Source organism: Mustela lutreola, chromosome 14 (assembly GCF_030435805.1).
Source record: "Mustela lutreola isolate mMusLut2 chromosome 14, mMusLut2.pri, whole genome shotgun sequence".
In the NCBI taxonomy this organism is placed as follows: Eukaryota; Metazoa; Chordata; class Mammalia; order Carnivora; family Mustelidae; genus Mustela; species Mustela lutreola.
This window is the reverse complement of record NC_081303.1, coordinates 65,097,740-65,122,464: the sequence shown is the minus strand read 5'-3', so window position 1 is coordinate 65,122,464 and position 24,725 is coordinate 65,097,740. Positions and strand designations below refer to the sequence as shown.

Here is a 24,725-nt window from a genome sequence, read left to right as displayed (position 1 = left end):
GAAGAAGTTCAAGCATATGAGGCACCTATGATTGAAGTCAGACATGAATTTTATTGACACTTTCTTTTTTTTTAAGATTGGTTGATTGATTGACTGATTGATTAATTTAAGAGGCAAAAAGTGAGAGAGAGAGAGAGAGCGGGAGAGAGAGAGTTCACAAGCAGGAGGGGCAGTGGCATGGGAGAGAGAATCTTGAGCAGACTCTCCATAGAGCCTAACGCAGGGCTCAATCTCAAGACCCTCTCAGATCACAACCTGAGCTTAAATTAAGAGTTCCTCAACCAACTGTGCCACCCAGGTGCCCCATATTTATACTTTCTATCTTAAATGTTTCTTCTACCCGGTAGGCAATAGATTTACCATATAAGATTGAGAATGAAGACTCATTTGAGTCTCCTGAGACCTTATCCTTTTAGCACGGTTTATGATCTATTTAGGTATTGATTTGGAAACTTGATTACCCACCAAATGGGCTTTCTTCTTGCAATTACTTAGTTTCATCATTCTAACCCATTTCCTTTCCCTTTTGCCCCTCTCCCCTCTGCTGCCTGGTCACCCACTCCAGCAAAGGCAGTTCCACTAAACAGATTCCTTGAAATTAGATGGTCTGACCAAGGACTAAGCAGCACCAAACTCTAACGAAACAGCTTGGAGACAGAGACTGTTTCTTCTTGGTTTTCTTACCTGCCAACCAAGGACACCTGTAGAAACACTTGGCCTCCTAGAACCTTTGGAAACCATGTGATAAATGGAAATGTGGTCTCAGGGGTTGGCAAGCACATGTTAGGGGTTCAGGCCAGTCTTCTGGGCCCCCTTTGTTTAGACTGGATTGACTTCACCCCAGAGGCAAGCAATAGCTAGGGAGATGAATTACTGGCAGAGAGATGCCCTATAGCCAGAAACTGATGGGATTTTAGCTCTGCTGTGGACTCTGGAACCCAAACCATGGCTTTACACAAACCCTAAAATAGTCTCACCAAGAGTGAGATGATTATCACCATTAGAACTTGGCTGTGGAGCAGCTGGTTAGCTCAGATTTTCCTTAAAGTGTTAAATAGAAGATTATAACCTTTTAAGAAGGGGGAGGTGAGCATGCTTATTGAGTTATTAGGTGATGTTCTAGTACTGAATGGAAAAAGGAAGTGGTGAGTGGACTTTGGAAAGCCTGTGAATGATCATGTCCTCTGCTGATCTGTATATTTCAACTCTGAGCCCAAGGTGACCTTCTCCTAAGTCATATTATGGGTGGAAAGTAACAGACATACACAGGACATTTTTTTAGACATTCAGACACACCTGAGTGGAAAACTTATGGGGGTCATATATAGTTCATTCTTGAAAAGATTATTCCAATCAATCAACCTATAAGTACTTCTTAAGCTCTTCAAATACAATTGAGGTGTTGCAGAGCATACAAAGGATCACATACACGCCCACCCTCGACTTGTTTACAACATCGTGGGGGTGAGAGAAGAAGTGCAATTGAAAAAATAGAAAAAATTAAAGAACCAGCCAAGGCCCAATTAAATGTTGGATTAGAGTTTATAGCAAAAGTACTCTTAGGAGCTCAAAAGGAAGAGAGAGGTAAAGATAATCACTGATATTTATTGAGCACTTACTATGTGTCAAGCACTTTGTAAGTACTCACTAGGCATCAACTTAATTACCAATTCTCACAACTCTATAAGGGGGTGTTATTTTCATTTCATTTTACAAATGGGGTACTGGTGCTTAAAGAAGTTAAATAACTTGAGTGAGGTACACACTTAATAAGTGACATACTATTTTTCTTCAGTCAAATAATTCAGCCAGACAAAAACAGAAAAAACAATTATGTTTAAAAAACAAACAAACAAAAATCCCTGTATATGACCATCACCCAGCTTGAGAAATAGCTGTTGCCAATTGCTCTGTGAACTCCCTTCCCCAATCACATATCTTCCTCTCCCTAGAGCTAACCTCTTTTAACTTCTTTAAACCATATCCCAAAGAAATAAAAATAGAACGCTAGCTATCAGAAAGATTTCATGAGGCAGCTCCCTTGAATGGTGATTGGGATTTGGATTTGCAAGGAGAAGGGCTCTGAGTTAGGAAGAACGACCCTCAGGCTGGCTTAGAGGAAGGAGATTGGGTACAAGCCTTGACCAGAGGAGAGGAGACACATTGGTGGATGTTAGGAAAAAGATACCACCAAGACAAAGTCAGATCACGAATGGCCTTGATCAAAGCCTATGTGTGATATAGAAGCTATGATAGAGTGAAATGAAAGAGCCATGAATAAAGCTGCACCAGTGATTCACTCTTGTTTAGCATTACATGGAGGGACTAGCCCAGGGCCTGATACATAGAAGGTGTTCAACAAATGTCCGTTCAGTGAAAAACCACTCAATAAACTTCTAGAAAGTCGGTGTGCCCTCTGGTTCATCAGAGATGCCAGATGTGTGTAAGAGAGAAAATGGAGAGGTGAGCAGAGCACAGGACAGAAGACTGGCTTTAGCAGACGTGAGAAACTGTACTGGATGGTCAGAGAAGTTTGCTTCGAGGCAGAGGCAGTAAACACAGACCACATCACAAGGAATATCAGCACATCCCAAGCACAAATCTGAAAGAGATGAATCTTTGGTTCCATTGATGAGAATGCCTTGACAGCCATTGGTGTCACATTGGGGACAGCCATTCTCCTGAAGAACCAAGCCACTTTGCTTCCTAGAAAGACCTAAAGAGGGAATGCAGCCATTCCTCCAAGGGGCTCCCCGTCCAGAGAGTTCCAGTCCGGTTTGGTTGCTTGTACTTTTCCTAATATTATATTCTGTTATCAGATTTTCTAACAGGAGCTTTAGTCAATACCTCCTCTTCATGACTTTCCATTGTTTACGGACTAAAGTCCAAACGTCCTAGCACGACATGTAGGGAAGCATTTCTTTCTTTCTTTCTTTTCTTTCTTTTTTTCTTTTTTAAAAGATCTTATTTACTTATTTGACAAAGACAGTGGGAGAGGGAACACAAACAGGGGGAGTGGGAGAGGGAGAAGCAGGCTCCCCACCGAGCAGGGAGCCTGATGCAGGGCTCTATTCCAGACCCTGGGATCATGACCTGAGCCAAAGGCAGATACTTAACAACTGAGCCACCCAGGCACCCCTAGGGAAGCATTTCCATACTTTAGCCAGTGTTTACCTTTCCAGCCTCACTGGCCGTCTCTACCTTTACGCCACACCAGGGACCCTCGCTCTTCCCCAAGTAGGCTAGATACTTTCCTACCTTCAGATGTTCCCACATATGATTTTCTCTAGCCCATATGCTCCCCACTTCCTTGACCATCTACAGCAATCCTACATCTTTCCTAAGGTACAAATCCACACCCTCTATGACATCTCCCTCAAAGTTAAATTCATTTCTTCCTCCTCTGGATACATATTTCTATCATAGCATATATTCCATTGTGTGGTAATTATGGTCTATGTATTTTCACAGCTAGACTATAAATTCCTAAGAGCAGAGACCTTATCTCTGAAACACCAGTGACTCTCAGAATATAAAACTTTACACACTATTTCTAATTATGTATCTTTATTTAGTTAAGTGCAGTATTGAAGAAGTTTAGATATACATTCAATGTCAGTTTTTACTCACTTGGTCAACCTTCAGTCTAATCCAAGATGGTACCAGCTTTGGAAAAATATCACCATGGTCTGGGACAGGGTGCACCTGTGCATTTGTATCAGAAAGTTAATGTGCACACTACCACTGCCCCCATCAGGCACAAAGAGAGTCGAGACTGTCCTCTCCCTAAGTCATTACAGGATGAGGGACTTATGTTCCAGAGTACTCTTCATGATTCAGACATGATTCCGAGTCTCTGGAAGATTCACGAAGTCCTGGAATTTGGTTATGATCAAACAAATGCCAACAAACTACACAGTCCATTTGTTCCCCAAATGCAATATTGAAGTAACAAATTTTTAAAATAATCTGTATATGAAGCCAGACAAATTGTGTTGTGCATCCCCCACCCCAAGAATACATCTCTATATCCATTTCTTGGAGGCTCTAGATATGGCCATAAATTCTTAAATTTTTGTAAGGACAAAGTTTTTCGATTACAAACACATAAGATCTTCATGGAGGCAATTAGATAACAAGCTGTATACAGTAATCCCCCTTTATATGCAGGGGATACATTCCAAGACCCCTGGTGGATGCCTGAAACCATGGATGGTACTAAACCTTATATATAGTATGTTTTTTCCAAGCGGATATATATTTAATGTATAGATGAAGCACAGTTAAAGAATAACAATAACTAAGAGTAAAATGCAACAATTTTAGCAGTACACTGTAATAAAGATACTTAAGTGTGGCCTTTTTCTCTCACAAAACATTGTTGTATTTACTCACCCTTCTTGCTGTGGTGATGTAAGACGACAAAATGCCTCTGAGGTGAGAAGACGTGATATGAATCATGCAAGCATCGTGACGCAGCCTTAGGCCACTATGGACCTTCTGTTTTCACAAGGAGGATCATCTGCTTCCAGACCGCAGCAGACCACAGGTCACTGAAACCATGGAAAGAAAACCTGAGATGAAGGGGTTGTATTGTTTTTTCGGGGTTCTTTAAGGGGCCATATTGTAATGAGAAGTACGAGGTCTATAGAATGCTGATCACTTCCGATTTCCTGATGACCTTAGCAAACATAATAGAAGCCATGAAACTCTCTGTTTGTTCTCTCCGCCTTTGCCCCCAGTTCTGTGCAGCTACCCATCCCCCACCTCCTCTTCACTATCTCAGCAGTAACTGAAACCTTAGAGGCCTCAGGGACTCAGGGACTCAGTGCTGGGACAGAAGATTGCTTACATGGATTAGTGGCTATAAATGACAAAACTTCAGCTTTGCTTTCAGTAACTTCTCACGGGTGACTTCAGAAACCTATCCTGGACTTTTGGTACTGTCATTATTGGAAGATGCCTTTTTCAGTTGCAAACAAGAGGCTTATCAAATAACCCTTTCAAATCACCCATTTGTAGGGCTGCATCCAGCTCAGGCTGAAGAACCATGCAGGAAAATAAATTCTCATGTCTCTTGCACCATATACTGGAGAAAATCTATCCTAATAAGACATGAGGTAGCTGATTCCTGCAGTACATTCCTATGTGACAGGCAGTTGTTCGTTTTGGCAGCAGTTAATACTTCGGCCCAGAAGCAGATTTCTACATTGCTAATGAGACATATGATGCATTATTGAGGTTCCCAACACTTCACTAAGTCCATGACTTGTGATATAGCTAAATATGGAGCAACCAGTTAAAGATAAATGACTCTATTTGCTATCATAGAAGATATGCATCTTTAGAGGAAGACAAATGGCCAATTAAAAAAAGATGAAGACATCTGGGCCTCTGGTTCCCTTTGGGAGCTTATTGACTTCACAAATAAACATGCCTATCCATTTTCAATGAGCAATAATTTTGAGCGAGATTCATCGGAGTGAGGACTGCACTATGGGCTCAGAATGTTCCCTCTGAATACTGTACTGTCTGTCCAAGGTCCTCCTAGACATCAAAGGAAAGACCGTCTGCAGATTTGAAAGTTAATCACCTTATGAGAGAGGAAGAAAGGATGTGAACAAAGCTTCTCCAATCATAATTTCCAAAAGAAGGGACGGAAGTTGTCTTGCTCAACTTGATAAGCCCATTGCTTCTTTGACGCGACTTTATTAATGCCTAACTAGGAGAAGGAAGAAAACAAAAAGGAGATGGAGGAAGTAGAGGAGGAAGCAGAAGGGAAGGAAGAAAAGAAGGAAGGAAGGAAGCAAGGAAGGGAGAAGGGGAAAAAATGGGCCCTAAATAAAAATGTTTAATCATATACTTCTTCACATTTTTCTTCTGGAAGCTGTCACTAAATAACATAATAGTCCCTCACTTTTCAGGCTCTATTTTATTTAAAAGAGTTCTAGGAGTTCATCATTTTCATTATATTTCTCAGAAAGAGAATCTTGCCTTTGTGACGTGTGGTAGTAAAGCCTGGTGGGTCCCAGCTCATCCATCACGGGTTGTAGAAGAGTTGAGCCCTTCATTTTTAGGAAGTGATAGTATTTTGAGAGAGGTCTCCAAGCCAGGTGGTGGCAAATTATACTTATTTCTCAATTAGATCATGTTTTTTGAGGGAAGATCAGATCTTCCACTCATCTTTGAACATGTGACATGCTCACACTGCGTTTTATCTATCGGATAGGACTAACAAAATCCCACTGAATGAGCAGAGATACACTTCTGATTTGATCCACTCCAGAAAGCAATCAAAATGCAATTAAGACTGAGGAAGTCTGCCTTTCTGAGAGGAGAGGGAATATCTAACTCATGACATCATATATTTGCCAATATTTCTTACATTTGAGCTACTGTTCCAAGTGCTTCAGGTATGATAAAGCATTTAATCCTCACGACAACCTATGAGGTGGGCACATTTATCATCATCACCACGATCAGCATCATCAACAACGATCAGTTTTACAAATGAGGTTGGAGGAAAAAAGCATTGAATTTGTCCAAGACCACATGGTGACTAAGTGCACAACCAGGATTTGGGCATCAACAGCCTCGATCTGAGGGTCGTGCTATTAAATACCACACTTCATTGCCTTCTGATATGACATGTGTGAGGATGGAAATATTGTCAGAACAATGCCAATAGCAACACCAAATCTCTAACCTAGTCCTGATGAGACAGTGGGTGAGTGTGTAAAATTATGGTTCACCCTATGAAATTTCTCTGCCAGAGACTGACACCTGTTGTTGAACTTGCCTGTTCCTTTGCTTGTCTAGTTTTGCTATAGTGCTTAGTCCATACAGGGTGCTGACCACACTCAGTGTTTACTGACTTAGGAAACATGACAATGGGTGATGCTAGTAGAATCCAAGTTTAGAAATGTAGCCAATGTCAGTATCTTCAACATATTGTCTTGTTCTAGTGGATAATTTGAAGAATCAAATTTTCTAATTTATATAATATATGTATATTATTATATACATGTATATTTTATACATGTATATTCTAATATGTATCTTATATATGTGTGTGTGTATATATATATAAATACATACTCTTCGCCCAGTAGATGCTGTGTGTTTGCATACATTATGTTTTTCATTCCTCATTTATTAGTTGACAAAGTCAATAAGCAACGCACAAAGATTCACAGTGCATGCTGACATCAGACTCCATGGGTCGCCAATCACCATATGAGTGAGGAAGAGATATGGCCCCTATCAATTGTTTAGTACTCTGTGCCTTTAGTAACTCTGTCAGCTCAACCATGTTACCTAATCACAGAGAGACAGGTTTTCTCATGTGACTTGTAAATGGTAAAAGCTAGTCTATCATATTTTTATGAAACTTGCATAAGATAAAATGGAATAACATCCAGCATGTAAAAACCACTTAACGAGTTTTAGTCCTCTTCTTTATAAATAAGATATTTGAAATTTCCGAACTTCTTACTTTGTCCCAAGTGTCTCCCTTCATCTCGCTTTCCAGCTGTTCTACCCAGAAAAACTTACATCGGAGGATGCTCTTTACAGCCTCTGAAAACCTTCATCTCAATTCTTTGCTCCAATGTGAATTCAAAGGCACAAAGATAGGATTTCAGTCAGTGGGCCCTGATTCATTGGTGGGTTATTCCATTCATTTCCAGGGCTACAACCAGCATCTTTAAAAAATAAAGTAGAATACAAAAAATAAATAAATAAACAAATAAATCAACAACAACAACAAAAAACACATAGATTTTGAATTATCAGTTTATTATACATTGATAGGGAACAGATAGAAAGTTTCAGTTAGTACAACTCTCATTTCCATTGTTTTTCATCTGTGCACAGCACTTGTCATTGTAATTATTATTTCAACTCATTGATGGTTTCTTGGAGGTAAGTGTCACAATCAAGGGACTCTTAAGGAACTTCTTTGGTAAAAGAAGTGAAGGGACACCACAAGGAAGTGATCAGTCAAATCTCTGGTGTGGGACATTCCTACAGAACCAAAATCTGAACATCACCAAGTCTATGCCATAAGATTTCAAAAGAAGAAGAAGGAGAGGAATAAAAGGAGTTGTAGAATAAGAGAGATTTAAGGATAAAACAACTAGTGCAAAGACTGGACCTTGCTTGGATTCTGAACAAAAACGCAGATGGCAGGAATCTGGGAAAAATTAATACGGACTGGCTATTAGATGATTTTAAGGAATTCTCATTAATTTTGTTAGGTGTGATATTGACACAGTGATTATGGTTAAAGAGGAAACCCCTATCAATCAACCGTACATACAGAACTGTGTACACGGAAAAAGACTTAACATCTGTACTTGTTTTTAAATCTCCAAGTAAAGAGGATGTGGACATGTGTGAGGAGGATTAGATAAAACAGGACAGGTCAGATGTTGATCACCATGACAGTTAAGGATGGACTCACGGAGCTCTACTTTCGCATTCATTTAAAAATTTCCGCAAGTACAAGTTAAAGGCAGTTAGCCCCAGCAGAACAGAAAGATAACATAAAAGTTCAAGACTACGATTTCATGCTCCCTTGTAGAGCCACATACTAGGGGGACCCATGTCGGCATTTACTGGGTTTTGTGCGCTGCCTTTGAATGGTTTCCAAATGTGATAATCTGGTGCTCATTATTATTTTTTTTTTTAAACAGAAGATCCTATGCACTGTTAGAAGCATCAAAACTTCATTCTATTCATCTTGAGCAAAATATTCCTCCCAGTACAGCTTTTTCCTTGAAAGAGGAGGAGGGCAGACAGAGGGCTGGGGTGAGAGGTCGGTGAGGAGAAACAACCAGTGAGTTTTCCACTTTCGGGAGAATGGCAAGATCCTTGGGGAGACAGTAAATTGAAATTAAGGCTGTTTCAGGCAGCCTACAGGATGTGCCTGCAAATGTAGACATATCTAAATGGTGAAAAAGTCTGTTTGTGCCCATTCATATGAAGTGAATGCCTTGTAATGTGCTCCAGCCCCTGGGAATGGTGGCTGGATTCAGGAACGGAGGCCGGAAGAATGGGATGGATTTGACATAAGTACTTTTAAGTGCTCTGAAGGCTGGGCTCCTCCCTGTGGTTTAATAGCAAGGTCCACTGGGAGCTACAAGGAAGGAGCCCAGTGAATCCCTACAGCTTTTCGTTTCAAGGATAACAAATCTTAAAACAGGTGTGAGCTCAGAAAGCTCCTTCTCCTTCTCGTGTTTGGCCTGTTGTGGCCAGCCAGCTCTCCGCGTACTACTATCATTCCACAGAACGAAGTTAAGGGAAGGGAGGAGAGGTAAGAGAAGCTGAATAAACAAATCGCTTTGAGTGACGAATATTCATTAAGTCCGCTGGTCATGCGCTATGAAATTTATTAAACTGTGGTTTCCAAGAGAATGTATTCGCAGAGCTAATGAACACAAATAAAAAAGAGGCCTCCAGGAAATGGTTTCCTGGGCCTGGATGAGGCTGCTGAGTAATGTGACAAGAGATTACAACGTTAAAAGCTTCTCTTATGGTCTAGAAGGCTGATTATTGGAAGGGGTTGCCCTCGGTGGGGGAGGGAACATAGGAAGGAGACTGAAAGTCTGACTTGCCCGAAAAAGGGGCCTAATGCTTTTCATTTATATTCATTAAGGAAGAGGCTTTGTGCCGAAGGCCTCTGAACCTCTGTGCTGCCATCTGGTGGAGAAGGTTCCTGAGAGGCCACGGAACACACAGGACTGCCGCCATCTTTGAGATGTACTGTTTCCTGAGTAATGGCCGTGGAAACCCTTTGTAACTATGGTGCCAGGAGCAAGGATGAACACTCATAAAGTAACCACTGAATGTAATCGGATTTAAATACTGCGTGAGGAGAGCTCAGTTACCCGTCCTGCTCTCCTAATCCATCAGGACGTTAGCAATTAATCCTATCGGGTCCTACCAGCAGTACTAGGCTACACTGTGACCCGTCCTAAGGACAACATCTGCTTCATAACCGAGTCTAGTTTCTCCCCGCAGAAACCTTGGGGTCATCCTTCACTCTCCTCTTTCTCCTACACCTATCATTCAATCCGACAGCAAACACTGTGGCCTCTCTGGTCACCATATCCTAGGACCCACTTCCTTCTCATGTACACTGCTGTCAACCTGATTTGAGCCTTTGGTGTCTGTGAATAGCCTCTAACTGAGCTCCTTGCTTCCAGCTTTGCAGTCCACAGCCCGTTCTCCACCAGCAGCCAGATGACCCATTAGAACATGTTAGATCATTTCACTTCTCTGCTCAAAACAGAGTAGGCCCTTCAGCTCACTCAGAGTAAAATTTAAAGTCAGACAATACGTTTCAGGCTTTTACTGGCTCTTACCCAGCTCCCTCTAACTTCATCTCTTACGCTCTCCACTCACTCAGTCGGGTCCAACCACACTGGCCTCCTTGCCAGTCCTCAAAGAGGCCACACACCCCTGACTCAGCTCCCTCCACCAGGAAAGCAGACATTGGCATGGCTCTCCCTTTCCCATTCTCCTGGGTCTCCTGCCAAAGGTTACCTTACCAAGGAGGCCTTCCACTACCATCCTACATAAAAGAATACCTCTTTTTCCTCCTTCAGCATTTTTATTCCTTTTTCTTATTCTATTAGCAGCATTTATCACCTCCTGAAATGTTCTATTTTTATGTGTTTATGTCCTTATTTTCATCTTCCCCAAATCCCTTACAATAGAATGTTAGTTCCATGGAATATTCCTTGGGGGGAAGGAGATAGAATATTTTTAACACAGTTCAAGATTTTTCTGAAATTTCAGAAGCTGGCAATTCTAACGTGCTTCAAATCCTTACAGACTCCTGGGAACTATAAGCCCCATGGAGGCAGGAGTTTCATCTTACTTAGTCTCCCTCAATTGCCAGTGCCTAGTACTGTGTCTGGTCAATGGTGCACATACAATATGACTTTGTGGAATTTTTTGGTAGCACTAGGGTTTATTAAGCTATGCCTCAGAAAGTATGAAACACTTCACGAATTTGCGTGTCATCCTTGCTCATGAGCCATGCCAACTTTCTCTGTATCCTTCCAATTTTAGTACATGTGCTGCTGAAGTGATACCAAGATTTTTACGTACCAAACTCACTTATTATAATTGTCTAATGCAGGGTTCCTGGGTGGCTCAATGGGTTAAAGCCTCTGCCTTCAGCTCAGGTCATGATCCCAGGGTCCTGGGATGGAGCCCCACATCTGTTCAGCGGGGACCCTGCTTCCCCCTCTCTTTGTCTCGGCCTGCTTCTCTGCCTACTTGTGATCTCTTCAAATAAGTAAATAAAATCTTTTAAAAAATAATTGTCCAGTGCAGTGATTTTTAACCAGATGAGTTGTATGACCAATACCATAATCCAGTTTTAGAATCCTCTCAAAACGCCAAAAAGTACACTCATGTCCATTTGTAGCTTAATCTCACAACACCCTCAGCCCCAGGCAACCAATGATCTGCTTCTGGTCTATTTTAAATTTGCCTTTTCTGGAGATTTCCCAGATACAGCATCATACAAAATGTAGTTATTTACATGTGGCCTCTTTAAATCAGTATAATGTTTTTGAGGTTTATCCACATTATAGTATGAATCAGTATGATTTTCATTTCCTTTTTTTGCCAAATAGTACTCCTTTCTATGCATATAACATTTTTAATCCATTTATTACTTGATGGAAGTTTGAATTGTTTCTGTTTCTTGCTATGAACATTCACATACTCATCTTTGTATGAACGTGATTTCCTGCCCCCATTAGGTAGGTTCCTAGCAGTGAAATTGCTGAGTTAAATAAGGTTATGTCTTTCTAAGAAACTGCCAGACTGTTTTCCAAAGTGACTGTACCATTTTGTATTGCCATCAGCAATGCAGGACCAATTGTTAGTATTGCCTGTTTTTTAGTTTATAGCCACTGTAGTAGGTAAGCAGAAGTATATTATTATGATTTTAGTTTGCACTTTTCTTTTTTTTTTTTTTTTTAAAGATTTTATTTATTTATTTGACAGAGAGAGATCACAAACAGGCAGAGAGGCAGGCAGAGAGAGAGGAGGAAGCAGGCTCCCTGCTGAGCAGAGAGCCCGATGCGGGGCTCGATCCCAGGACCCTGGGATCATGACCTGAGCTGAAGGCAGCGGCTTAACCCACTGAGCCACCCAGGCGCCCCATAGTTTGCACTTTTCTTACAGCTACTGGTGCTGAACATCTAATTCACAATAATTATTACCAGTTTTAATATCTTCATTGTCAATATCTTCAAATGTCCATTTGAATTTCATGAATTTCACTCATTTTGATATCAGATTGTTTATCTTCTTGATATTGAGTTATACGAGTTCTTTACATATTTTAGATTCTGGTACTTCACTAAAACTATGACTTGCAAATATTTTCTTCCTGTGTGTGGCCTGTCTTTCCATTAGCTTAAAAGTGTCTTTTGTAACACAAACATTTTAAATTGTGATGAAGCTCAATTTATCAGCTTTTTATGGATCATGCTTTTGGGGGTCATATTTAAGAATTCTTTACTTATTCATGAACACAAAAACATTCTCCAATATTTCCTTGAAGAAATTGTGTAATTTTAGCCCTTACACTTTGGTCTATAATCCACTTTGAGTTAGTTTTTTGCATGATGTGAGGTAAGCCTCTAAATCCATTTTTTTGTCACAGAAATCCAACTGCCCCAGCACTATTGTTGAAAAGACAATTCTCTCCCCATTGATTGTCTTGGCATCTTTGTTGAAAATTAATTATTCTTTAAAGAAATGGGTTACTTCTAAACTCTCAGTTCTGTTTCATGGATCTATTAATTGTATCCTTCCATAATGCCACACTGGCTTTGTCACTATGATGTTACAGCAAGTTTTGAAATCAGGTAGAGTAATGCCTCTAATTTTGTTCTTCTTTTCAAACCTTGTTTTAGCTATCTAGATCCTTTATATTTACATACAAACTTTAGAAAAATTTTTGGAATTTTTTACAAAAATGTCTGCTAGTATTTTGACAGAGATTGCATTGATTTCATATAACAATTTAGGTGAATTGCCACTTAACCATACTGGATTTTTTATGCTGTTAAGTATCAAATTACTTTGTTCATTTTATTTTAAACTGTTTATTGCTAACATATAGGAACACTTTTTGGTATACATATAACTGGTAGATTAATTCTAGTATTTTTGTGGATTCCTTGGCATCTTCTACAGTCATATCACAACATCTGCTTGAAAAGATACACATTTTGCAAATACATAGAACAGAGTATTTTGGGTAGAGTGTTCTTAAAACAGAAGTTGAGTTTGTTGAAAGTATAGCACAATTCTTTCATGTTAGATGATTTATTCTGGAACTGTTCTTTCAATTTTTAAGAGTACAGTACTGAGTAGGTACTCTCCAACTATTTAAATTGTCAATTATTTCAATTCTAGTTGGCTTTGCCTCATTTATTTTGAGGCTTTGTTGTTAGGTGTGCATATAATTGTTACATATTCTTGATGTATTGACATTTTTACCATTACAAAATGTCCCTCTTTGTCTCTAGTAATAATTCTTACCTGAGACTCAATTCTGTCTGATGTTAAAAATGATCCTTTCAAATCTTTCATTTTTACTCTTTACCTGGTATATTATTCCCATCCTTTATTTTCAACCTAGTTCTGTCTTTGAATCTAAAATGTATTCTTGTAGTCAGAATAGAGTGGGTTTTTGCTTTTTGTTCCATTCTGATAACCTCTTCCTTTCGATCAGGGCATTCAGACCTTTCCACATTTAATGTAATTATTAATACAACTGGATTTATACCTGCCATTTTGCTGTTTGTTTTCTGTTTCCTATATTTTTGGTCCTCTGTTCCTCCTTTAATCCTTTGTTTAGTATTAAAAAAATATTTTTATTGTGGGGAGCCTGGGTGGCTCAGTTGGTTAAGCATCTGCCTTCAGCCCAGATTATGTTCCCAGGCTCCCCGGATCAAGCCCCACATCAGGCTCCCTGCCAAGTGGGGAGTCTGCTTCTCCCCCTTCCTCTGTCCCTCTTCCTGCCTGTTCTCTCTCTTTTGTGCTCTCTCAAATAAATAAATACATAAAGCTTTTTTTAAAAATATTTTATTGTATCATTTAAATTTCTCTGATGATTTTTATTCTAATACTATTTTATTAGTGACTATTTTAAAAATTATGGTGTACATTTTAATTTACCTATAATACAGTACATAGATCAACACTAAGTTTGATAAAATATAGAAACTTTAATAAACACATTTTTTTCTCATCTGCACTATAATTGTCATATATACTGCACCTAGATATACTTGAAACCTAAACCACCCTGTGTTGTACTTAAGGCTTCATGAAATCACGACAGCAACTTCAGGCTAGGAGAGACACAGGCCCTCTCTCTATCTACCTGATCACTTTCACAAGGCTTAGCATAGTTATTGTCCATCATTCAAAATCAAATGACACTCCTTCAACTGTGGCAATAAAGCTGAATGTTTTCTTGGTTTGCCTGACTCCGCCAACTTCTCCATGCAGACTGAACTGGGCTCTGGGTAAGGTGAAATGGGTATAGCCCCAAGTAAGAAATGACAGACTCTCACTATTCTTCAAGTTCACCAGTGTTCCAAGCATGAAGGATTTGCTGACTATTGCATGCTTTTGGTTGAGTTACAGAATAGTTGCTTTTATGAGTTTTGTCCAGCTTTATAGTTGCTTTGGAGAAAGGAACTGCTGATCTCCCTCACACAACAATGCATGTGAATTTTGTAATTCCACCTAAGCTCTAAGCTGTAGGAAGCTGCTACCACGTTTTTCACTACATATGCAAGTAAGGTAAATGGCTTTTCCTTATTACATAATGTCTCGAGATGGAAAGGACTTAATGCAACCTCGCAATATGACAGATGTTATTGCTTGGAGATAGGGCAGGAAGAATCACAAAATAAACACTATCACCATTGTTCTCTTCTGAAAGGAAGAAATGTCTGACAAGCTTCACTGACTAAGGTTGGGCAGGTCAGGCAAGGAGAGCCATGGGTAACAATCCAGTGTTTCAGAATTTGTTCTTGTCAAAGACAAGAAAAAGGAAAGTAAATTTCAATTTCCATAAAATAGAATTTTATTTTTTTAATTTTTATTTTTTATAAACATGTATTTCTATCCCCAGGAGTACAGGTCTGTGAATTGCCAGGCGTACACACTTCACAGCACTCACCAAAGCACATACCCTCCCCAATGTCCATAACCCCACCCCTCTTCTCCCAACCCCCCTCCCCCAGCAACCCTCAGTTTGTTTTGTGAGATTAAGAGTCACTTATGGTTTGTCTCCTTCCCAATCCCATCTTGTTTCATTTTTTCTTCTCCTGAATTTGATTATTTTTAAGGGAACTTCTGTACAGGGGAAAACATAGAAATATTTTTCTGAAGTATGTTGAAGAAACTTTTCTAAGGCAGTATTTAAGAAATGAGACTATAATTATGTTTCTGTCATATTTTATGTTGAGATATGTCTGAGACTTGGGAATGGGTTAGAGGGCCCTTTAAAAGTCCCTCTAAAGTATCTTCAAATCTTGATTTATGGATCCCTCTACAACATCTATATCCATAGTGGTATCTTCTGAGTTAAAGCACAGAAGATTTATCAGTTTTCAACATACAAGAACCTCACATATTCGTCTCTCAAGTGTCAGGACAGTGGACTTTCACAAGGCCTGAAAGCTTGGCACAGACTTTAAATTCTGTTTTCATTTTTATACCTTTCCTATATTGAAAGACAAATAGTAGAGAGGAAAGCTAACTCTGTAAGAGAAGGAACACAGCTGATACCCAGAGTGGGCCACCCAGAATGCACCAGAATTAATGACAACTTGGCCTGACAGCATCCTGACCACAAGAGATGAAGTCACCCCAGGAAGTGTTTTGTAAAAGAAAATAAGATCAACAGAACAAAAAAGAGAAGAAAAAGCATGAAGTCTGAAATATACATTGTCCAACTATTTTCCCCCATTAATTTTGGAAGCCCTTGCATGTTTTCAGGGAAATTTAATCTGCATGTTTCTGAGCCATTTACACTTAACTCACCACAATGTTGTTTTGTAAGAGTCATTTGTTGTCCAAGAAGCCCTCTGAACCTTGTTCATAAAGACTTTTATTAAAGCGATTGTTTTCTTTTTCCTTAAAATGAAATTATGCATTTCCAGATCGAAAGGAACATTTAAGTGAACCCTAAATTCAAAACTTGGGAAGCACAAGACAGATCGGTTGTGATCAAAGTGTATCCCCATACAGATTTCAAACCCAAGGTGTTTGGGTTTTGGCAGCATCACAGTAAAGGATTCAGTTGAAAAGACATAGGTTTATTGCTCCTTGGATAGCCAAAGAGAACTCTCTGAGGGCTTTTTTTTTTTTTTTTTTTTTTTTTTTAAAGCAAGACTTCTAAGGAACTCAGCCAATCTAACAATAATCTCTGCTTTAGAATCTGTCATGGATAAAGCTTAAACTTGAACAGGGAGGTGAGACACTGGAAATACTAGAAAGGTTTCATGATCTAAAGGACTTTGCAGTCCAAGGAACTAACCTGTAAAATGCAGGCAAAAACACCTTCTGCCTCAGAGGACTGCAGCGAGGGCTCAGTGAGATAACTGGGTAAGGTGCTAAGCATTACCTAGAACACAGTAGCAGGGCTTCAGTGTACTTCAGCTAAAAAAAAATATTTATTATAATGTATCTTTATGAATCTTTGCATTTATGATCAGACCCTAAAACAGGCATCCCAAAACCTTCATTAAAATATAAAGGTCACTCTACACAAATGCTCATTCACACATTAGCTCACCTGCAAGCTCCAAATGTCCCTGGTGAGAATAAATGACTTCTGGGGCTCCAAATGTTTTTGTACTGAATTTTTAGGTCATTATTGAAAGCCTAACTAGAAAACCACCATGAGGAAGCCATTCTCGTATGATGGGGATGAGGCTGGATCCGGCTTATGAACTGACTGATATAATGTGTAACAAATGTCCAAAGATTACATGAATTTGAGGCCATTTGTACCATATAATTTCTAATACCAATAAAGACTATTTGAAGAGCCCTTTGTTAAATCAACTACAGGATTGTTCTCTTCTTACCATATATGCCATGGTTAATTTTATGTATCCACTTGGCTGGAAAATGACTTAATGATATAATCAAACTCTAATCTAGATGTTGCTGTGAAGGTATTTCGTAGATGGGGTTAACATCTACAGTCAGTTGTCTCTAAGTAAAGAATATTACCCTAGGGGCACCTGGGTAGCTTTGTTGGTTAAGCGTCTGCCTTCAGCTCAGGTCATAATCCCAGGGTACTAGGATCGATCCCCAAGTTGGGCTTCCTGCTCAGAGGGGAGTCTGCTTCTCCCTCTGACCCTCCGCCTACTCGTGTTCTCTCTCTCTCACTCTGTCTCAAAAAAAAAAAAAAAAAAAAAAAAAAAAAAAAAGAATAATGTGGATGAGCCTCACTTAATCAGGAGAGAAGAGCACAAAGTAAGGTTTCCTGGAGATCAAATTCTGCTTTAAGACTTCAGCATTAACTCTTGTCCCAGTTTCTAGCCTTTGGACTTGCCCTGTGGATTTCAGACCCGCCAGCGCCCATGTCCTGATACAATACCCATCTATCTTTAAACATGCTGATGATTACTCTGTCAGAGTCAAGACATGACCCAGAAAGTAATAGGCTGTTTTGCCCAATAACTTCTTTCTATTAGTTTCAGAAATAGAATCTAGTGATTCATCAGTGGACAGAACACCCAGTACTCATTACATCAGGTGCCCTCCTTAAAGCCCATCACCTAATTATACCTTCCCCTCACCTACTTCCCCTCCAGCAACCCTCAGTTTGCTTCCTAAGTTCAGTGTCTCTCGTGGTTTGTCTCCTTCTCAATTTTCATTTTATTTTATTTTTTCTTCCTTTCCCCTATGTTCATCTGTTTCATTTCTTAAAATCCAAATATGAGTGAGATCATATGGTATTTCTCTTTCTCTGACTGACTTATTTTGCTTAGCATAACACCCTCTAGTTCCATCCATGTCATTACAAATGACAACATTTCATTCTTTTTGATGGCTAATATTCCATATACACTACATCTTCTTTACAGCAACAATGTCCACAATAGCCAAAATGTGGAAAGAGCGCAGATGCCCAATAACTTCTGAAGCAACCTAAATTATTTCAATTTCTCATCTAGAGAAAGTAGCACCTGTCATTGCTGCCCATCCTCAGTAATTCAAGAGTATAGACATGTGCCTACCCTAACTGTTGTGTAGTATTACCAGCAGCACATGATACAACATTTATTCAGTCAACATATACGTTTTGACTGTCTGCTCTGGGCCAGGTACTCATCTAGGTATAGTAGAATGTGGCCGTAAAAGAGGCAAAAAAAAAAATCCTTCCCCCCATGAAGCTTACATTCTCATGTGGGTGGCAGAAGACAACACATAAATAAACAAAGAAGGAAAATATAAAAGATCTGATGGTGGTAAGTCCTTTGGTGAAAAAGGAAGTCAAGGGAGGATGCAGGAGATGCTAGAGGTAGGTGTAATTTTAAATGGGTTGGCCAATGGAGACTTCCTTAAAAATATGGCCTTGGGGACACCTGGGTGGCTCAATCAGTTAGGCATCCAACTCTTGACTTTGGCTCAGGTCATCATCTCAAGGTTGTGAGATCAAGCACCATGATAGGCTCTGCACTCAGCACAGAGTCTGCTTGAGATTCTTTCCTTCTCCCTCTCCCTCTAACCCTGCTCCTCCCCCTTATCCCCTGTCCCCCACCCTCTGGCTCGTAAGCTCTTTCTCTAAAATCCAACCATCCATCAATTAATCAATCAAATCTTAAAAAAAAAAAAAAAGGAAAACTACTTTTCATGTAACAAAAATAAGAATAGCTAACATTTATCGAGTATCTACCATGTGCCAGACACTCTTTTAAGTACGTTTCGTATATTAATTCACTTAAGGCCCGCAATAGCTCTCATAAGCTAGACACTTTTTTATCCCTGTTACAGAGATGGGGAGATGAAGGCTCAGAGACAGTAAGAATTTTCCAAAATTTTTGTAGACTCAGAAATGGCAGTGTTCTGCAAGCTTGTCCTTACCCAAGCTTCCCTCCCTGGCTCAGACTCCAGCCCACCAGAGGAAGGCAGGTTCCAGGTAGAAGGCATCAGGGCTCTGTCTTCCACCTTCAATATCTCTCCTAGCTCAGATCTCCTCTCTGTGCTGCCTTATCCTCAGCTGGAGTGACACAGCTGAGCATTTCCATGGGCCACACCAAAGACAAGGAAGAAAGAGACAGTCTCTCCTGGGTCCCACCTGGGCAGGAGGCAGTCTTGCTTCCTTTCACAGAGCACAGACTCACAGTGGTCATGGGCCAATTCTTAAACCAATTATATATATTGGTTATATATAGCCATTATTAACCATAACTTAAACTATTATATGTATTATATATATATATATATATATATATATATATATATACTGAGGGGAATGGGATGAACAGGATGAGGTCAAACTAATTTTTTTCAGGGGAGGAAGGGAAGCTGCCAGTTCACATAAAAAGACTTCAGCATTAGGTAATGAGGTAATGAGGACTTGCTTATGTTCCTTTCATCCTCTGAGTCCCAGAAAGAGAAAAGCCAATGTCAAGTCTTCCACAGCTGGAGTGCATGACTCCATCTAACTACCGCCCACCCTGGAGAAACTGAATATTTGATTTATCCCTTTAGTGGATCTCAGACACGAATCCAAGGGTAGGCAGAGAATGGGGTCTCGTAGAAAAGACCCCAGCTCTGTTTGGGGACACATCCTGCAAATCCGGTTTGCAATCCTCAAGATTTCAATGCTGACCCATGCTACAGTATTCTCTTTACCTGACATCACCGGGAGTGCAGATACCAAGAGGGCTGTTTTTGTCTGTTGGCTTTTGTTTGCTCGTTTCTTTACTTCATGTTTCCAAGTAGTTAAATTTCTTGTCAGATATTTTCCAAAGGTTTTAGTCTCACTAAAGACCATCAAGAGATGTTTGTCTATATGCTAAAAGGGAGAGAAGAGAAAGGCCTCAGGCACATTTCTGAAGCCAAACTTCTGTACAAAAGCAGTAATCATCCAACTGGAAATTATTTTGAAATTTACTTAAGATAATACATGACTATTTCAAAAATAACTAAATTTAGAGATGATGCTTGATAATGTTTGTCTGTTCCATTATAAAGCCAACCAGTTAAAATGCCTAGTCACCCATCCAATTACATTTGATACTAAATACTGATTGGGAGATTTTTCGTTATTAAACAAACTTGGGTTTTGGCCCTGTTCAGCATTTGTCTCCAATCAAACTTACTATCTCCCTTCTCAGTTTGGCATGGGAGTATGAGTATTACAAATATCTATATTGTCCCAGCACCCTATAATGGTATTACAATGACAATTTTATTAGGCCCATAAAAATTTTGCAACTTCCCTGCAGCACACTGTAATTTCACCAAGAGTTGTAAAAGGTCTTAAATTATATTTGCGCAAAATTGAGATGAATGGGTTTGAGCATTAATGCATTTCTCATTGTGTAATAGGGACTTTTTTCTTCCCTCTGTCTTTGCCAAGTACAGAGAAAACGCTATCCCACTCAACTATTTGTCAACTCCCATTAGAAACATTTAATACTAATAAAATTTATGGATTCAGTTTCTAAAGGATACTGCCAGAAGACTTCATGATTACTACATCAGTACTAAAATACAGCCATTGTTCACCTTATAAAAATCTATATGCAGCCTGACAGGTATAAAATGTAGCTTTGTGTGCTGAGTCAGCATCAGAAAGTTTTTTTTTGGTTGAAGTAGAGTTCATGAAATAAAAGTAAATGTGTTCTCAAGTCAGTGAGGAAAGATTGATCTGAGAACATTCCCCCAATAAATATGAAACTGACAGACTAGGATGCTTATGCTCCTTCTCAACAGAAAAAATAATAATAATAATAAAGCTAGATTTAATCAACTCCGTAGGTAAGAAATAGTTTCCTTCATTTTAAAGATTTTATGTAAGCGCACTCGTCGATATAAACAAGAGCATGCGAATTACAAACTTTAAGTGAAGCGCCCACTACCTTTCGAATAGGAAGACTGAGCTGACAGGCCCTTTGGTTTCCATTTCTAGAATGTCATAATGGCTTTGCATATGTCTGCATATGTCATGCCGCTGTCCCTTCATGGGGCCTGATTCTTTAAGCCACAGCTAATGTCTCCCTCCTTAACCCCCATATGTGTCACTTCCTGATTTGTACCATAGTTGTTTGTGCGCAAGCTTTCTCATTCCTACAGCATGTGATCTCCTTATTTTGTGCATTTTTAATCTTCCGCTGAGCCACAATGACTTGCAGATGGTAGGTGTTTATCATGTATGTGCTCAATTAACAAATGAAGAAAAAAGAAAAAGGAACGAATGAGGTGTCTGTCGCTCAAGGTAACCAATCTGTAACCCCTGTAATTAACCAGTTTGTGAAAGTAGGGAATTTACAGCTGTGAGGTCTCCATAAATATGCGCGTGTGTTCAGCTAAATGGTGAGGACTCAGAGAAGCCTGAGACAGTGGGCAGGAAGCTACAGTGTGGGGAACCCCTGGACATACATGCTTTCCAAGGGGCAACTGGCCTGGGTACTTTGAAGAGAATACAGTTTCTCATCCTCAGCTTCCATATCTGTTCTTGTAGAAAGGTATCTGCTTGAAGAAATGTCTGGAATTGTGATTTCCTGTCAGTTCTCCCTTCCGCCGGTTGACAAAAGACAGACATCCTTCTGATACTGCACATTATGCTGGTGTGTTATCCTGCGGTAGAAACTGCCCACCCCTGGCCCGTCAAACAGACCATTTGAAATACTGGCATGGGTGAAGGCTTCTGTGTCCATCAAAGCCACCTCAGACCAATGAGAGGGCTTCCTGTATTTCTCTATTATACACATACATTTATAAAAGCAAAATGCAGCATCAGACAGAAAAGTATTATCTACCCATTCGAGCTGTTCTGAATTCAGATATGTTTTAGAGTGGAACAGCAAATGGGTAAAGGCTTTTATTTAATGACTTTGTCTTCTCCATCTCCCCAGTCTTTTCAAAAGATGCATAGCTTATGATATCTATGGTGTAAACATATCAATAAATATACACATAAATACAGATTATATATACATATATACTATCTGTATTATATAGATAATATCTATATATGGAAGCCGTATCTTTGTAGACCCAGACAAACTTGTGACGAGATTTCATGTCTTACTTACACATCTTAAAATAAGAATACAGAAGGGAAACAGTGATCAAAAGGAAGTGAATGAACACATTGATTTGAATTGAAGTATGAAATTAAACTTTTTTATAGTTAATCTGATTTGGAGTTGTAACTCCAAAAGAATATACAGAAGATGGTTTTTACAAATTGATAAAACTACACATGCAGCTCAAAGGTCTTGATAAAAGTACATTTACATTTGTGAGGGGACAAAATAATCTTACCTAAATATATTGTATGAGAAAAAAGAGGTATATTTAAGTTCACATTATGTTTATTCTTCTAACATCTTCTAAATAATATTAGGTTAAATCGGTGCCTCTCAGTGAAAGAACAAGTATCCATTGAGAATGATATTGGGAGGGAGACAAACCATAAGTGACTCTTAATCTCACAAAACAAACTGAGGGTTGCTGGGGGGAGGGGGTTTGGGAGAAGGGGGTGGGATTATGGACATTGGGGAGGGTATGTGCTTTGGTGAGTGCTGTGAAGTGTGTAAACCTGGTGATTCACAGACCTGCACCCCTGGGGATAAAAATATATGTTTATAAAAAATAAAAAATTTAAAAAAAAAAGAAAGAAAGAGCAACAAGTAGAATTAATAGCCTTATTAAAATTCTTTTTTGAGGGGCACCTGGATGGCTTACTCAGTTAAGCATCTGCCTTTGGCTCAGGTCAGGATCCCAGGGTCCTGCAATTGAACCCTGCATCAGGCCCAGGGAGGGCTCTCCGCCTCCCTCTGCTTGTGTTCCCTCTCTCGCTGTGTCTCTCTCTGTCAAATAAATAAATACAATCTTTAAAAAAAAAAGAGAGAGAGCACATATTACACTGAACAGTGGGTGTTACATGTAAACAATGAACCATGAAACACTGTATCAAAAACTAATGAACTACTGTACGGTGACTAACATAACATAATAAAAAAAAAAGAAAATGCAATTCCCATAAAATTTTGTATGACTGTATAAGATAATAATTATGAAGTGTCATATTATAAATAATTATAAAATTGTAATATAATCATTTTTATTGTCTAAGCACTAATAATAAAGTGATGACTCAATCCAGCAGAAATTGTTTCCAACATTGATCCTTATGGTCACAAAAAATTAAATTAAAAATTAAAATTAAACACTTTGAATGTATAATGTTGTTAAGAAGAATGCTAGGGTGCTTAATAAATTAATTTCAATCATTAAACAATTATTAAAAGGATAAAATTCTGTGAGGGAAATGGATTGAAAACGTAAGTTCAAGGAAAAAACAAGGAACAATGTAAAATTTCCAGCTGTTATAATAGGGATTATTTAGGTATTTTTAAGTAGATGATGATAGAGTCACATTGCTGTTGCTTATAAAACACCATGGACATATATGAAAGAGGGATATAATCGTTTATACCAACTGTCAATATTAGCAACATACAAGAAATTTCCTTAGCATTGGTTAACTGTTGCAAAATTTTAGTGTCAATATAAAAATGACCAAAGAGGTATTTATTTCAATATTCTTGTAAAATATGTTAAAATTTTAATGTCCACTCATTTCAAACCAGTCCTTTTACTCTGGAAACATCTCATCTAGTGGGAAAGACATAGACAAAAATCGGCCGATAGTAAACCTGCTCAGCGATCCAACTTTACCCCCTTCTCTTCTCTGGGGGGCTGCAAGTGCCAATCAGACCATGAAGTCCAGTCAGTCTGTTCAATCACACTTCACCCCATCATCTCTGGACCAGTCCTATGCCAGAAGCCACAAATGTAAAAGTTAACAAGACAAGAGTTTTACTCTAGCAGAGTTTTGTAGGCTGGTGAGTGAACTTCCCAGCATGAAAAACACTGAGCAGGGAACAGCCTAGGCTCAGCTATGTAAATGGACTTAAAGGATTTCTATAGTACAGATTTTTTTCTGAGCAATGTTGGTAAAATTTGTACCAGGTGTCATGTTCATAACAGCATTATCCACAATAGCCAAAACATGGAAACCATCCCAACATTCACCTGTGAGTGCATGCAAAAACAAAAGGCGGTATATACCTACAGGGGAATAGTACTCAGCCTTACAAAAGGAACAAAATTCTGATACATGCTAAAGACACACTAACAGAAATAAGCCAAACACAAAGGATAACTACTCTATCATCCCACTTATACGAGGCCCTGAGAGTAGTCGAACTCATACAGACAGAAAGCAGAGTGGTGGTTGCCAGGGTCTGGGGGTGAGTATGGAAGAGGAATGGGAAGTTCATGCTCAGGGAATAGAGAGTTTCAGGTAAGGAGATGAAGACAGCCTGGAAGTGGTTGGTGGTGACGGCTGTCCAGCAATGTGTACGTGCTTAACACCACTGAGGGATGTACTCAAGATGGTTAAAATGATGAATTTT

At 39.2% G+C, this 24,725-nt stretch overlaps 1 long non-coding RNA gene and 1 other non-coding gene across 2 annotated transcripts in view; both read right to left on the bottom strand.

The window, feature by feature from the left end:
- Positions 1-4,401: 4,401 nt before the first annotated feature.
- Positions 4,402-24,725, bottom strand: part of LOC131814892 (uncharacterized) — a 36,132-nt gene continuing 15,808 nt past the window's right edge. The window contains exons 2-3 of the long non-coding RNA XR_009347489.1: positions 7,555-7,703; positions 4,402-4,553 (exon numbers count right to left, since the gene is read on the bottom strand). This is a non-coding gene — a long non-coding RNA (uncharacterized LOC131814892). The remainder of the gene's footprint in view (positions 4,554-7,554; positions 7,704-24,725) is intronic.
- LOC131815389 (U6 spliceosomal RNA) lies at positions 10,997-11,102 on the bottom strand. The gene has a single exon (XR_009347705.1). It is a non-coding gene; the product is annotated as a U6 spliceosomal RNA (small nuclear RNA).